General features: G+C 35.9%; 1 pseudogene; it reads right to left on the reverse strand.

Moving 5' to 3' along the window:
• Positions 1-2,708: 2,708 nt before the first annotated feature.
• Positions 2,709-17,083, reverse strand: part of LOC141508267 (histone H3.3-like) — a 146,512-nt pseudogene continuing 132,137 nt past the window's right edge.

Genomic DNA, 17,083 nt, shown 5'->3' on the forward strand with positions numbered 1-17,083 from the left:
AAACAGCAGTGTAAAGTCCACCAAAATAACATTTTCTGACAACATATTTAAAATATTTCTTAAATGAATTGAGGGAGGGAGGTTTCATTATCTCTTTTCAGGGGCTAAGAACAATTATTTTGATGAAAAAATATTCAATCTCATCTTAATGTTCTTTCATTCAAACAAATTTGGTAGTTTTATATATTGTTTTCCTGGTTTTGGTTAATGTACTCTTCACTGATTAAAAATGTCTTTACCTGTTTCTTTATATTGTTCATATGCTTAATATTTTATATAGTAGAGTACTACGTTACTTAAGAATCAAAATTTAATTAGACAAAGCCTGGTCATTTGAGTGACTCAGGGCACTGGCCCTGGAGTTAGGAAATCTGAGTTCAAACCTAGCCTCAGACAAATATTAACTATTTGACCCTGAGCAATTCACTTAACCTTTGTTTGATGCAAATGTGTTTGTGACTGTGTGTGTGTGTGTGTGTGTGTGTGTGTAACTACATCTATCTTTCTATCTGTCTATTTATCTATCTATCTATCTATCTATATATCTATCTATCTATCTATCTATCTCTTTCCACATTTTTTTCTGAGAGCTTCCTGTTCATATTTTCTCATGAAATAGTATTAATTACAATTACATATCACAATGTGTTCAATCATTCCCTAATTGAAGGGCATCCCCTCAATTTCCATTCTTTGTCTACAGAAAAGAGCTGTTAAAATATTTTTGTACAAACAGATCCTTTTCATTTTTTAACTCTTTGGGAAATAGACACAGTAGTGGTATTGGTATGTTAAATGGTAGATTTGATTTCACAACTTTTATCACACAGCTTGAAGTTGCTCTACAGAATGGTTGAATCAGTTCATAACTCCATTATTAGTATATTATCTCACTTTTCCCAGATCCCTCCAACATTTGTCCTTTTGTTTTTTTTTCCTCTCTTAATTGCATTTATTCAATCCATAGTGAATCAGAACTTTTTATTATATGGCTATGGATAGCTTTGATTACTTTATCTGAAAACTATTCCTATCTTTTGATGATCAGTAGGGCAATGCTTCTTTTTTTTTTGTTGTAAATATTTTTCAGTTCTCTTTATGTTTGAAAAATAATACCTTTATAAGAGAACTTTTTTTAGGTTTTTGCAAGGCAAACAGGGTTAAGTGGCTTGCCCAAGGCTGCACAGCTTGTAATTATTAAGTGTCTGAGACCAGATTTGAATCCAGGTGCTCCTGAATCCAGGGCCTGTGCTTTATCTGCTGCGCCACCTAGCTTCCCCATAGACAATGTTTTTTAAAAAAAAATTTTCACAGCTAGCTATTGCTGATGATACTTCCCTCCATCCTACCCTTCCTTGATTTTTTTATTCTCTCTCTCTTTTCTCCCTGACCCTTCTCAAAAGTACTTTATTTTTTGCTATCTCTTCCCTCAATCTCTTCTCTCTTCTATTATCCTATCCTTCTCTTATCCCCTTTCCCTTGTACTTAACTGTAGGGTATGTGTTAATTACCTTGAGGCAATTTTGACATAAATAAAGATCATTCATTTCCCCCCTCACTTTCCCCCTTCCTCTTAGCTGTAAAAGCATCTTTTTTTTCATCTTTTATGTGAGATAATTTATACCAATCTACCTCTCCCTTTCCCTTTTTCTCAATACTTTCCTCTCTCACCCATTATTATTTTTTTACATCATTCATTTATGTTCAACTCAAATCTGTGCCCTCTATCTATATGTGCACTCCTAACTGTCCTATAATAGGAAAATTCTTATGCATTATTAGTATCATTTTCCTATGTAGGTATGTAAATAGTTTACATTACCATATTTAATCTCTTACTATGTTTTCCTGTTTATGATTGTTTTTTATGCTTGTGTTGAGTCTTGTATTTGGAAAGTTAAATTTCCTATTCAACTCTGGTCTTTTCATCCAGAATGCTTGAAAGTCCTCTCTCTTTCATTGAACATCCATTATTTTCCCTGAAGGAATTTATGCAGTTTTTCTGGTTATGTAATTCTTGGTTGAGATCCAAAATATTTTGGATTATGGAATATCATATTCCAAATTCTATTATCCTTTAATGTAGAAGCTCCTAAATTTTGATTAATCCTCATTGTGACACTGAAATATTTGTATTGTTTCTTTTTTTTTGGCTTGCTGTATTTTCTCTTTATTTTGGAATTTAACTATAATACTCCTGAGAATTTTCAAATTGGGTTCACTTTCAGGAGATAATTGTGTTCTTTCCATTTCTATTTCTCTGGTCCTAAAATCTCAGGAAACTGTTCCTTGAAAATTTCTTGGTTATTTTTTTTGGATAATGACTTTCTGATAGTCCAATATGTTTAAGTAATCTCTCCTGAATCTGTATTCCAGCTCAGTTGTTCTTCTAGTGAGATATTTAATATTATTTTCAATATTTTTTCTTTCTTGATTTTGTTTTATTCTTTCTTGATTTTCCCATGAAATCATTTGCTTTATTTTCCTCAATTAAGACTTTTAAGGAATTGTTTTATTTAGTGAGTTTTTATACCTTCTTTTCACCTTGGCCAATTCTACTTTTTTAAAAGATTTTTTTCCTTTTTTTGGGTGATCTTTTTTTTGCTTTTTGCTTGCCAATACCCGATTCTGTCCCCTATTTTTCCATTCGCAATCATATACTTAGGTACCTTTTGACCCCATGGGAAAAAATATCTTAACGTTCAGAACTACCAATAACAGGAAAAAGAGGGAGGGATTTTTTCTGTTTTTCTGTTTTGAGACTGAAGAATGTTTCCCATCATAGTGGAATGTAAGCTCGTTCTCCACGTATGCGGCGTGCTAGCTGGATATCCTTTGGCATGACTGTGACACGTTTGGCATGGATGGCACAAAGGTTGGTGCCCTCAAACAGGCCAAGCAGAGAAGCTTCACTTGCCTCCTGCAAAGCACCAAGTGCTGCTCTCTGGAAGCGCAGATCTGTTTGGAAGTCCTGAGCATCTCCGGGCGCTGGAAGGGGAGTTTATGAATCAGAAGTTGGGTGGACTTCTGACAACCTCTGATTTCACCGAGAGCCGCAGTGCCCGGCCCGTAGCGGTGAGGCTTCTTGACCCCTCTGGTACAAGGCGCACGCTTGCGAGCGGCTTTTGTGGCGAGCTGCTCCCTGGGGGCTTTACCTCGGGTGGATTTAGGGGCGGTTTGGTTGGCACGAGCCGTGTTCCTGAAAACTTCTCCTTAGACACCCCTTCTCTTTCGGCTTGGGCTGGGAGAGCAGGAGGCGGCCCTGGCACTGAGAGCTGCGGCGGCGGCGGCGGCTGCCAACACCTGATTCAGGGTGTTCAAGGTCTGCTTCTCCTTGTTGCTGGAAGGTCTCTACTGTGCGTCTCTGTCACCCTGCTGTAACACACCTTTTCTGTCAAAATTCTAGATTGTCTTAGGCTGGAAAACATTTTTACTCTGTCTTTTTGTGGGTTCTGCCACTGTAAAATCTGTTTAGAGCTATTATTTAAATGTATTTTGAGATATTTGGGGGAGATCGTAGTCAAGTCCCTGCTTTTTTTCTTCAGCCAATTAGTCTATTATTTTTATTTAGTATTGCTACTTGGGATTTTTAAGATCATCAAAAAAATAATTCATAAAAACCCCAGGGTTTTTCGTATCCCATGATAAAATTAAAGTATGATTACATAGATATTTGTGAAATAAAAACCCCTCAAGGATGTCTTTCCATCTATTGTCTTCTCAAGGGTCAATATACCTATAGACAATGAGACTAGATTAACATTTAAAAAATAATTAGGTCTAAAAATTAATACCCATGTTTGTAAATAGCAAAATAGAAACCAATTTGCTATTTTTCAGGCATGCCTAAACAGATGAAGAGGGAAGACGGGAAAATAAAACAGTTAATATGGATCAGGAGATCATTACTAATCATTTCTTTTCTCTATTCTTATTACAGCAGTCACATCTTACTGCTATGGGTTATAAGCGGACCACAGTAGCGGGGAACTATTTGCTTTCAACATTTTTTAAGCCTCTGCCTTAATTCCAAGCAATTTTCATTCTCATTTTGGAGCACACTCATGATCAGAGAGTTCAAAAGATCTCATCCCAATTCAGCCCAAGAAGGTAAATATTTTATTTCCCATGTGATATATCAGTCATTCTTAAGATTGGTAGGTAGGATTATATCATTATTGCAAATTGTTGCTCACAATAGTTGAACCAATTCAAAAACAGAACATTAATTTGCTTATCCTTCTGTACTCCCTCAAATACTGAATTATTCTGTCATCTTTTATTTTTTCCAAATTGCTAAGTTCTCAGCAAAACTGGGAATTTTTTGGGAGGTGCCACTATTAATATTAAAGAACTTGGAACAATCTTTGCATTTCCATTGATATTTTCAGACATCCCTTGAAAACCAGAAAAGAGTGAAAGCAACAGTAAAATAGGGGTAAAAGAGAAGGAGCAAGAGAGAGAGAAAGAGAGAGAGAGAGAGAGAGAGAGAGAGAGAGAGAGAGAGAGAGACATTCTCTCCCCTTAAAATCAAGTTCTTGTTCCAAATCCTTATAAAACTAGGAATTAAACTATTTTACAAAGCAATGTGTACATTAGTGTATTCTGTTAAGGCCTTTCATTAAACGTTAGGGACTAGAGGAATGAGGGCATGTGATTTTTTAAGATTTGAAGACTAGTCATATATCCCTAGACTCTTGATTTATATTGAACTCCACTTTTTGAGTGATAACTCTCGAATATCATTTTCTTTTGGCTTGTCATAGCATCTCAACAACCAACAACCTTTTCTCATAACTTGCATAGTCACTATTCTAGTTCGGGTTCTCATCATTTTTCAACTGTATAAAACTATGACAATTTCACTATTAGTTTGGAGCTATTGAATTTGAGGTGCTTTTGCTGTTGCTGTTAGAGATAACCTTAAATTCAAGGAACTCTGAATTCATCTTACACAAAACTAATCCTCATGTTCAGAAAGTCAGAGGTAGAAGAGACCTTGCATGTCTTCAATCCAATCAGTATACATCAGATCATAGGATACAGTGAGGAGAGGGGAAAGAGCACTAGGTTGGAATTAGAGCCCCCACTTTCAGATTCTAGTCCTCTAACTTACTACTTGTGTGACATTAGTCAAGTAATAACCCCACTGAGTTTTATTTTCCTACTCAGTAAATGAGGTGGTGGAGTGTATTGTCTCTAAGTTCTCTTCATCTGGCTAAACATATTGGTGCCTTTCGACCAATATCCATATGGAATGTTTTAAGATCTCTTGAAATTTAGATGCTTGTCTCCAGAGGAATTGCCATTATCGATGCCATTCCTCAAACACTACATGCAAAATTGTACACAATGCTCCAATTATAACCTAAGAAGATCAGAGTAGAATTTGACAGCTGCCTCCCTCTTTTGGATCACCTCACTGGACACAGAAAAATGTGCTTGAGTTTGATTTAATTTTTCTATTATAATTCTTGAAATTAATGGAACCTATCTTTTGAGTTTCTGTAATTCCAACTTGTTATTCAGATACAGAATTTATCTAGTCATATGTTGGTTCTGGAAGTGAAAGTCAATTGATGTGAGTCATTTGTGAAAATGCTAGAATTATGAAAGGGGAATTTTCCTTGAAATGTATTTTGTCTTAGTTTGGAAAATGTTAGACTTCACTGAAATTCAGAATTATTGATTCCATTTAGATAGCAAATCAATTCTATAGACCATGATCTTGAGTGACTTCCTATTTCAGGATCAAAGGTAAAATCCTGTTTGGAGTCTTTAAAGTCCTTTACTACCCATCTTCTTAACTTCTCATCTTCTTATTACTCCAAATTGCTCAACCTACCACTTTTTAGGCATCAAAGGGATACAATGAAGGAGCTCTGGATGCCAAGACAGAAAGTTGTTAGTATAAATTCTGTCTCAGATATATACTAGTTTCATAACCTTGGACAAATCATTTAATCTCAGTGAACCTTAGTTTCTTCATCTGTAATATGAGGAAATTAACGCACCTATCTTTTCAAATTGTTGTAAGGATGGAATAAGATCATACAAAATGTGTTTCACACACCGTCATTTACCATATCAATGATGATTATTGTTACTACTAGTTGCTATCATTTCAATTGCTGTTATTACAATAACCTACTTGTCATTCTCTACACCTGACACACCATTTCTTATCTCCCTACTCCTTTACCCTCTATTTGAAGTCTGTTTTTCCCTTTTTTACCTCTACCTCCAAATATTCTCAACTTCCTTCAAGAATCAATTAAATCGTGTCTTTTGTATTTCCCATTCCTTCTATACCTTCCAAATATGATCCTTCTGAGATTATCTTTCATTTATATTGTATATGACTTATATATATAATCCATTCTCCTCTTCTCGTTGCTATTCAGTCAACAAGAATTTAATAAAACTCTGCTACATTTCAGTCACTGTAAAGAAAGCAACAACAAATATAAAAAAATTAAAAATATCAGCAACAACAGCAAACAATCCTTAATCTTAAGGAACTCACAGTCCAATAGAGGAAAGAGGAAGAACATAGATATGTACAAACAAGGTAAATGCAATTTAAGTAGACCCAGCCTTTATGTCTTCCTTTAAGATTTACAAAGCAATTTTTATATTTTCACAAAAACCTATGGAAAGTAGGTATATTATTCTCTCTATTTTATAGATATGAAAACTGAGAAAAGGGCATTTAAGTGAATTTTTCAGGGTTGCATAGCTAGTATGTGTTTGAGGTCATTTATTAATCGTGTCTACCATTAGCTACCAATACAATATGAGATTGTAGAGGTCAAATGTTTTTGTCTTTTTTGTAACTGCCCCAATACTAATGAGTAGAGGAATCAAGAAAGGCAAAGAGAAACAGACAGACAGAAAGACAGAAAGATATAATTAGTGAGAGAAAGAGACAGAGAGACACACGTGCCCAGAGAATGTATAGTAATACAGAAACACTTTCAATAATATGAGGAGAAAGTGAAAGAAAGAAGGCAAAAAGGCAGGAGGGCAAGAGGAAAGATAGGAAAAAAAGGAAGGAAGAAAGGAAGAAAAAGGAAGGAAGATAGGAAGGATGGAAGGAAGGAAGGAAGGAAGGAAGGAAGGAAGGAAGGAAGGAAGGAAGGAAGGAAGGAAGGAAGGAAGGGAGAGAGTGAAAGAAAGAATTTTCTTAGTGCCTAAGATGGGCAGGCACTATAATAAGCACTTTACAAATATTATCTCATTTGATCCTTACAACAACCCTGGGAGTTGGATGCTTTTAATGAAGAATAATTAAGTAAAATTCTTTGTTAACCAAATCCTCATTCTTATAGATAACAGACCAACCTACTAACCTGTGTCCCAGTACTGCTTTGTATCATTCTTAATCACTGTAATTAATATAATTACAGACTTAAAAACCTTATTAACATGAACTCCTGGAGGATAGAAATTGTGTTTTAGGCATCTTTTTTTTTTACTTTATCTCTAACCCCAGTTAGTACAGTGACTTCCAAAGAATATTATCTCTCTTAATGGAAAGAACACTAAACTGAGAATATGGAGATTTAGATTCACTTCTTGACTCCAGTAGAAATTATCTGTACCTCTCTGGGCCAAAGTATTAAAGATTAAAGGGAAAAAAATCTAAATGATTCCCTTCCCCACAACCCTGCATCTAACCCAGATTTTTGTAGGTAACAAAACCACATCTTAGAAGCATGATGATGGCATTGGGGTCTTTGAACTCTGATCAGTAGGAAGAAAAAGGGTAAGAGGTAGGGATCATATAATAATTTTAAAGATGTAAAGGATAATAAATACAAAGATTTAAAGTTGGAAAGGACATTAAAAATCTCTTATTACACCTCCTCTTTTAAAAAAAATTGTGAAAATGATTAAATAATTTACCTCGTTACCCAAGTCTAATAGTGAAACAATACCTGAGATGCTTGACCCATTGTAACATACATCTAGTAGATAAATAGTAACTTTTAGTTGAATTTCCCACTTAAAAAATTCTGCAAAGAAAGATTAATATTGATTTTTGTTAGCATTGGGACTATGATAATTATCTTCTGATATGGATAAATTAGATTGAAATGGTCAAAATAATATGAACTAGAGAGCTTTAAAAAGTTAAAAAACAAGGTAGGGGAGATTAATATAAATCAAATTCATGAATCATGGTTTAAAATATAAGAAAACTGCTGATTTAATCATAGTTAGAATCTACATATGAGGATAGGAACTACCAGTGATGGTTGGCATATTTTCTGCATTTTAGAAACTCGTTGTTAAGTTGTTGTCTATGACTCTTTAAGACCTGGTTTGTCAATTTCTTAGCAAAGATATTGGAGTAATTTGCCATTTCCTTCTCCAGCTCAATGTTCAGAAATGAGTAAACCAAATCAAAGAAGGTTAAATGACTTGCCCAGGGTCATGTAGCTAGTATATGTCTGAAACTAAATTTGACCTCAGGAAAATGATATCCTAAGTCCAGGCCCAGCACTATTTCCACTGTGCCACCCAGTACTTCAAATTCTTGCTGGGGACACTCAAATGTAAGCTACTTGCCAAGAAACACAAAGTTCATATACACACACATACACATACAGACATATGTAAACAACATATATATAATGCATACATGTATATGTGTGCATGTGTGTATATGTATCGATATATCTATATCTTTTATATATCTATGGATATATAAAGGTGCAATACTTTTATATTGAGACAGAACTGAGAAGAGAGACAAAGTGAGAGCTAAAAAAAGAGAAAAAGACAGTTACAAAGGACAGAGAGAGAGAGAGAGACATAGAAAAAGGTAAACTTGGAGAGAAGGATGGGGGAGAGAGACAGTGAGACAGAGAAAGATTCAAGTTACCAATTTGACTTTGTTTCCAGGAATAATTTTTTGATGATGAGTAATATTTTGAAAGAGAGGCATTGATCACTAAGAACCAGTAAATCTTTTATTTTCATTTTTATAAATTTTACAATTCCCCACCTCATTTCCCTCCCCTCCCACTCTCCACAGAAGGCAGTCTGATATTGTTTTACAGTGTTTACATTGTTTCCATGCTATATATTGATCAAAATTGAATGTGTTGAGAGAAAAATTATATCTTTAAGGAAAAAATAAAATATGAGCCAGCAAAATTACATAATACAAAAGCTGACTTTTTCAAATTGAAGGTGTCTTTGGTCTTGGTTTAATCTCCACAATTCTTTCTTTGGATACAGATGATATTCTCCATCACAGATACCCTAAAATTATCCCTGATTATTGCATTGATGAAATGAGTAAGTCCGTCAAGGTTGATCACCACCCGCATGTTGCTATTAGGGTGTACAGTGTTCTGGTTCTGCTCATCTAGCTCACAATCAGTTCATGAAAGTCTTTCCAGGCATCTCTGACTTCTCATTCCTGCTGGTTTCTAATAGAACAATAGTGTTCCATAATATACATATACCACAATCTGTTCAGACATTTCCCAATTGATGGACAATCACTTGATTTCCAATTCTTTTCCAATACAAACAGAAATGTTATGAATATTTTATACAAGTGATGTTTTCACCCTTTTCCATGATCTCTCCAGGAAATAGACCCAGTAGTGCTATTGCTGGATCAAAGGTATACACACTTTTATTATCCTTTGGGCATAATTCCAAATTGCTCTGCAGAAAAGCTTGGATCAGTTCACAACTCCACTAACATATTTCCCATATCCCTTCCAACATTGATCATTCTCCTTTCTGCTGATATTGGCCAATCTGAGAGGTGGAGAAGCTTTAATTTGCATTTCTCTAATCAATAATGATTTAAAGCTATTTGATTTCTTCTTCTAGAACCAACATATCATCATAAAAAGCAGGAAATCACAGAATAATTTTCCCATCTTAGTAGCATTAGTTTAATTGATTGGAAGGATGGGGGAATGCCACAAGAATCCTAAAGCTATATTTTTCTAAGTAATACAGAAAATTCTCTCATTAGTAGCAGCTAGGTAGAAGAGTGGATAAAGCATTGGATCTAAGATGAGTTTCATCCATCCTCCAATACTGACAAGCTATATGACTCTGGAAAAGTTACTTAAACTTTATTTCCTCATCTTAAAATCGGGTCTAATAATCACACCCACTTCTCAGAATTATTGTGAGGATCAAATAAGATATTTTTCTTATTTTTTCTTTTTTCTTTTTATTAAAGATATTATTTGAGTTTTACAATTTTCCCCCAATCTTGCTTCCCTCCCCCCACCCCCACCCCAAAGATAGCACTCTGTCAGTCATTACTTTGTTTCCATGTTGTACCTTGATCCAAATTGGGTGTGATGAGAGAAGAATCATATCCTTAAAGAGAACAGAATTCTCAGAGGTAACCAGATCAAACAATATGACATCTGGGTTTTTTTTTTTTTTCTGAATTAAAGGGAAGAGTCCTTGTATTTTATTCAAACTCCACAGCTCCTTATCTGGATACAGATGGTACTCCCCTTTGCAGACAGCCATAAATTGTTCCCAATTGTTGGGCTGATGGAATGAGCAAGTCCTTCAAGGTTGAACATCACTCCCATGTTGCTGTTAGGGTGTACAGTGTTTTTCTGATTCTGCTCATTTCACTCAGCATCAGTTCATGCAAATCCCTCCAGGTTTCCCTGAAATCCCATCCCTCCTGGTTTCTAATAGAACAATAGTGTTCCATGACATACATATACCAGAGTTTGCTAAGCCATTCCCCAATTGAAGGACATTTACTGGATTTCCAATTCTTTGCCACCACAAACAGTGCTGCTATAAATATTTTTGTACAAGTAATGTTTTTACCCTTTTTACTAATCTCTTCAGGGTATAGAACCAGTAGTGGTATTGTTGGGTCAAAGGGTATGCACATTTTTGTTGCCCTTTGAGCTTAGTTCCAAATAGGTCTCCAGAAGGGTTGGATGAGTTCACAGCTCCACCAACAGTGTAATAGTGTCCCAGATTTCCCACATACCTTACAAAAATGATCATTATCCTTCCAGGTCATACTGGCCAATCTGAGAGGTGTGAGGTGGTACCTCAGCAAAGCTTTAATTTGCATTTCTCTAATAATTAATGATTTAGAGCATTTTTTCATATGGCTATGGATTGCTTTGATCTCCTCATCAGTAAATTGCCTTTGCATATCCTTTGACCACTTGTCAATTGGGGAATGGCTTTTTGTTTTAAAAATATGACTCAGTTCTCTGTATATTTTAGAAATAAGTCCTTTGTCAGAATCATTAGTTGTAAAGATTGTTTCCCAATTTACTACTTTTCTTTTGATCTTGATTACATTGGTTTTATCTGTGCAAAAGCTTTTTAATTTAATGTAATCAAAATCATCTAATTGGTTATTAGAGATGTTCTCCAACTCTTCCTTAGTCAAACTGTTCCCCTTTCCATAGATCTGACAGGTAGACTAGTCCTTGATCTTCTAATTTGCTTATAGTATTGTTTTTTATGTCTATGTCCTGTAACCATTTGGATCTTATCTTGGTAAAGGGTGTGAGGTGTTGGTCTAATCTAAGTTTCTTCCATACTAACTTCTAATTTTCCCAGCAGTTTTTATCAAAGAGGGAGTTTTTATCCCAGGGGCTGGACTCTTTGGGTTTATCAAACAACAGATTACTATAATCCTCTCCTGCTTTTACACCTAGTCTATTCCACTGGTCCACCACTCTATTTCTTAGCCAATACCAAACAGTTTTGATGACTGATGCTTTATAATATAATTTTAGATCTGGTAGTGCTAAGCCACCTTCATTTGCATTTTTTTCCCATTAAGCTCCTGGCAATTCTTGACTTTTTATTTCTCCATGTGAATTTACTTACAATTTTTTCTAACTCATTAAAGTAATTTTTTGGAATTTTGGTTGGTAGGGCACTAAACAGATGCTTTAGTTTTGGTAGAATTGTCATTTTTATTATATTAGTTCGACCTATCCATGAGCTGTTGATATTTGCCCAGTTTTTTTAAATCTGATTTAATTTGTGTGAGAAGTGTTTTATAATTGTTTTCAAAAAGATTCTGAGTCTGTCTTGGCAAATAGACTCCCAAGTATTTTACACTGTCTGAGGTTACTTTGAATGGGATTTCTCTTTCTAGCTCTTCCTGCTGTTTCTTGCTAGTCATATATAGGAAAGTTGAGGATTTATGGGGGGTTATTTTATAACCTGCAACTTTGCTAAAATTGCTGATTGTTTCCAGTAGTTTTTTAGATGATTTCTTAGGATTCTCTAGGGAGACCATCATGTCATCTGCGAATAGTGAGAGTTTTGTCTCTTCTTTCCCAATTCTAATTCCTTTAATTTCTTTTTCTTCTCTAATTGCTGATTCTAACATTTCTAATACAATATTGAATAGTAGTGCTGATAATGGGCACCCTTGTTTAACTCCTGATCTTATTGGGAATGCCTCTAGCCTCTCCCCATTTAGTATAATGCTTGTTGATGGTTTCAGATAGTTACTGCTAATTATTTTAATGAACAGTCCATTTATTCCTACACTCTCTAGTGTTTTTAATAGGAATGGATGCTGTGTTTTGTCAAAAGCTTTTTCAGAATCTATTGACACGATCATATGGTTTCTGATAGGTTTGTTATTGATATAATTGAGATACTAACAGTTTTCCTAATATTGAACCAACCCTGCATTCCTGGAATAAATCCTAATTGATCATAATGTATTATCCTAGTGATGACTTGTAGTCGTTTTGCTAAGTTTTTATTTAGGATTTTTGCATCTATATTAATCAGGGAAATAGGTCTATAATTTTCTTTCTCTGTTTTAACTCTTCCTGGTTTAGGTAACAGTACCATATTGGTTTCATAGAAAGAGTTAGGCAGAGTTCCATCTTTCCCTATTTTTCCAAAGATTTTATATAGGATTGAAACCAATTGTTCCTTAAATGTTTGGTAAAATTCACTTGTGAATCCATCAGGCCCTGGAGAGCTTTTTTAGGGAGTTCAGTAATGGCTTGTTGAATTTCTTTTTATGAGATAGGGTTGTTCAGGTATTTAATCTCTTCTTCATTTAACCTGGGCAACTTATATTTTTGTAAATATTCATCCATTTCACTTAGCTTATCAAATTTATGACAATAAATTTTGCCCAAATTTATGCCAATAAATTTGATATTGGCATAAATTTGGGCAAAATAATTTTGAATTATTACTTTAATTTCCTCCTCATTGATGGTGAGTTCACCATTTTCATTTATAATACTAGCAATTTGGTTTTCTTCTTTCTTTTATTTTAATCAAATTGATGAGAGGTTTATCAATTTTATTGGTTTCTTCATAATACCAACTTTTGGTTTTATTTATTAATTCAATAGATTTTTGCTTTCAATTTTATTAATTTCTCCTTTAATTTTTAAAATTTCTAATTTGGTATTTGATTGGGGATATTTGATTTGCTCTTTCTCTAATTTTTTGAGTTGCATGTTTAGTTCATTGATTTCCTCTTTCTCCAATTTATTCATATAAACATTTAGAGCTATAATATTTACCCTGAGAGCTGCTTTGAATGAATAACATAGGTTTTGGTATGTTGTTTCATTATTATCATTATCTATGATAAAATAGTTAATTCTTTCTATAATTTGTTTTTTTTGTCCACTCATTTTTTAAGATGAGGTTATTCAGTTTCCAATTTGCTCTGGGTCTATATATCCTTGGCCCAGTATTGCATATGACTTTTATTGCATTGTGATCTGAGAAGGATGTATTCACTATTTCTGCCTTTCTGCAGTTGATCATTAGGTTTTTATGTCCTAGTACATGGTCAATTTTTGTATAAGTTTCATGTACTGCAGAGAAAAAAGTATATTCCTTCCTATCCCCATTCAGTTTCCTCCATAAGTCTACCATATCTAATTTTTCTAACAATCTATTTAGCTCCCTAAATTCTTTCTTGTTTGTTTTATGATTTGATTTATCTACATCTGATAGCGGGAGGTTGAGGTCTCCTACTAGTAGAGTTTTGCTGTCTATGTCTTCCTGTAATTCTTTCAGTTTCTCCTCTAAGAATCTCGGTGCTGTCCCACTGGGTGCATATATATTCAATATTGAAATGACTTTATTGTCTATGGTACCTTGTAAGAGGATAACGTTTCCTTCCTTATCTCTTTTAATGCCATCTATTTTTGCTGCTGCTTTGTCTGAGATAAGGATTGCTACCCCTGCTTTTTTTACTTCAGCTGAAGCAAAATATATTTTGCTCCAACCTTTTACCTTTACTCTATATGTATCTCTCTGCTTCAAATGAGTTTCTTGTAAGTAGCATATTATAGGATTCTGGTTTTTAATCCACTCTGCTATTTGCTTATATTTTAAGGGAGAGTTCATCCCATTCACATTCAAGGTCATGATTACTAATTCTTTATTGCCCTCTGTGCTATCTTCCCTCTGTTTGTATTTCCCCCCCTTTCCCCCCCTTTTATCCATATTCCCCAGTATTTTGTTTTTGAATACCACCCCCTTCAGTGTTTGCCCTCCTATATCACACCCTCCCCTTTCTTTGCCCTTTCTCTGTTCCCTTCCCTTCTTTTTGTTATTTCCCCTTATTTCCTCCACTCCCCTTCCCTTTCTCTGTCCCCCCTCCCCTTTACCCCTTTTAATTCTAGAAAGGTTAATCGTTTTATAAGTTAACTGAGTATGTGTAGGTTAACTTTAAGCCAAGTCAGATGAGAAGAAGATTCAGGTGTTTCTCCTCTACTCCCTTCTTCCCGTCTATTACCACAGGTTTTTTTGTACCTCTTAGCATAATGAGATTTGTCCCAATCAATCCCCTCCCTCCTCCCGTCTCTTTCCTGTCCCCCTTTTTAGGGAGGTAGTGTATTTTTTTAGATCATTCTATCTAAGTCATAGAAAATTCTGAGTGTCTGTCCCTTCTAGTTCAGTATATATTCTGTTGAATAGAGTCAAAATTCCTGAGAGTTACTAGAGTCTTTCTCCCCGGTGGAGTTAAAGCCAGTTAAATCCCATTAGATATCAGTCTCATGGATAGATCATGGATGTCCATCATTTCTGGCTAGGTATATTCTCTCTGTTAGAGTTACATTTCTCAGGATTCTCAGGATTTATGAGAGTCTCTACCCACCCCCCCCCCCATGCTGGGATATAGCCAGTTTCAACTTGCTGGATTGCATTTTTTTTCCTTTTACTGCCCCCCCTTTTTTTTTACCTTTTCATGTGTCTCTTGAACCTCCTGTTTGATATCCAAATTTTCTGTTTATCTCTGGTCTTTTCATCAGAAATTTTTTGAATTCTTCCTTTCGTTAAATGTCCATCTTTTTCCCTGGAAGAGAAGGCTCAGCTTTGCAGGAAAGTAGATTCTTGGCTGCATTCCAAGCTCCCGTGCTCTTCAAAATATCTCAATCCAGGCCCTTAGATCCCTTCAAGATGATGCAGCCAGGTCCTGCATGATCTTTAGTGTGGCTCCGTGATATTTAAATTGTTCCTTTCGGCTGCTTGCCGGATATTCTCTTTTATCTGATAGTTCTGGAGTTTGGCCACAACATTCCTTGGTGTTTTCCTTTTAGGATCTTTTTTCTGGTGGGAATCGAAGTACTCTTTCAATAACTACTTTGCCCTCTGATTCGATGATGTCAGGGCAGTTTTCCATCACTAGATCCTGTAATATTAAGTCCAGGCTTTTTTTCTCTTCAATGTTTTCAGGAAGTCCTATAATTTTCAGGTTACCCCTCCTCGATCTATTCTCGAGGTCAGTGGTTTTGTTGATGAGGTATTTCATATTTGCTTCTATTTTTTCTATTTTTTGATTTTGTTTAACTGACTCTTGTTGTCTCATGGAGTCATTAGTTTCTGTAGACTCCATTATTATTTTGTGGGAGGTGTTTTCTTCATTAACCTTTTCCAATTGGTCAATTCTACTTTTGAAAGAGCTTTCCATTTGACCAATAGAGGTTTTGAGAGAATTAATTTCTCTTTGCTTTTGCTCATTTGAGAATCTGAGAGAATTGTTCTCATTTTGTAATTGTCCAATTCTACTTTCTAAGGTTTTGTTTTCTTGTTGCAAGGTATTAATTCCCCCCGCCAAAAAATTTTCCAGTTGATTTTTAAACTCCTTCTTTATTTCTTCAAGGAAGTCTTTAAGTGCTGGAGACCAGATTGTATTCTCCTCAGATGTTCCAGGTCTCTCTGGGTTGGGGTCTTTCCCTTCCAGGAATTTTTCTATGCATCCACCTTTCTGCTGACCCTTCTTCATTATGCTAAGACCTTGAGTTGGGTGGGGCTGGTTCACCTGGGCTTGGGATCTCTAAAGTCTTTACTAAGCACAGTTTCTCTAGCTGGCCAGTAGGAGGTGCTGGTTGCCCTCTCTAGAGTGTCTGTGACCTTGGTTGCCAGGCCTTCTCCCTTTGCTTGAGGGAGGGAATTGGAGCTATTGAATTCTTTTGCCTTCAATCAGTGGTGGGCTTTTCCCTGGCCTGAGGTCATTCCTCAGCTGGGCTGGTTCCTTTGCTCACACACCTGGGCCTGAGACAGAAGTAATTTTCATTTGTTTGGGAGGAGACCTCAGTGCAATGGAGGCGTGGGCTCAGAGTTTCTCAGACCAGAGGAGCCCAGGGATGGCATCCACAGCTCTCCTGCACCAGACCTCTCCCCACAGCCCCCTCCCCAAGCTCCAGGGGACAGCACCAACATCAGCGCCTCTGCTTCCCCGTGGACCCAAGCCCCCTTCGTCCAGCCCCACCGCTGATCCAGCAGGTCCGGCTCTCGGGCCCTCAGACTCCTGGTTCCGATTCAGCTGTTGATCTGACTGATCCCGGGCTGATCATCCCTCGGACCTCAGACTCATCTGCCAGTACTCAGCCAAGGCTGCTGCGGGAGACAAATCCTGAGGTAGATTTTTCTCTCCTGGCTTTTCTTTCTGGGTTTCCTGGTTCAGATTTGTTTTAAGAGCTTTGTTTCATGTGATAGATGGGGATGCTTTGTTTCATGTGATAGATGGGGATGAGATCAGAAGACTTTAGAACTGTGCCAGTCTTCTCTCCGCCATCTTGGCCAGAAGTCAAGATAATTATCT

Source organism: Macrotis lagotis, chromosome 1 (assembly GCF_037893015.1).
Source record: "Macrotis lagotis isolate mMagLag1 chromosome 1, bilby.v1.9.chrom.fasta, whole genome shotgun sequence".
In the NCBI taxonomy this organism is placed as follows: Eukaryota; Metazoa; Chordata; class Mammalia; order Peramelemorphia; family Peramelidae; genus Macrotis; species Macrotis lagotis.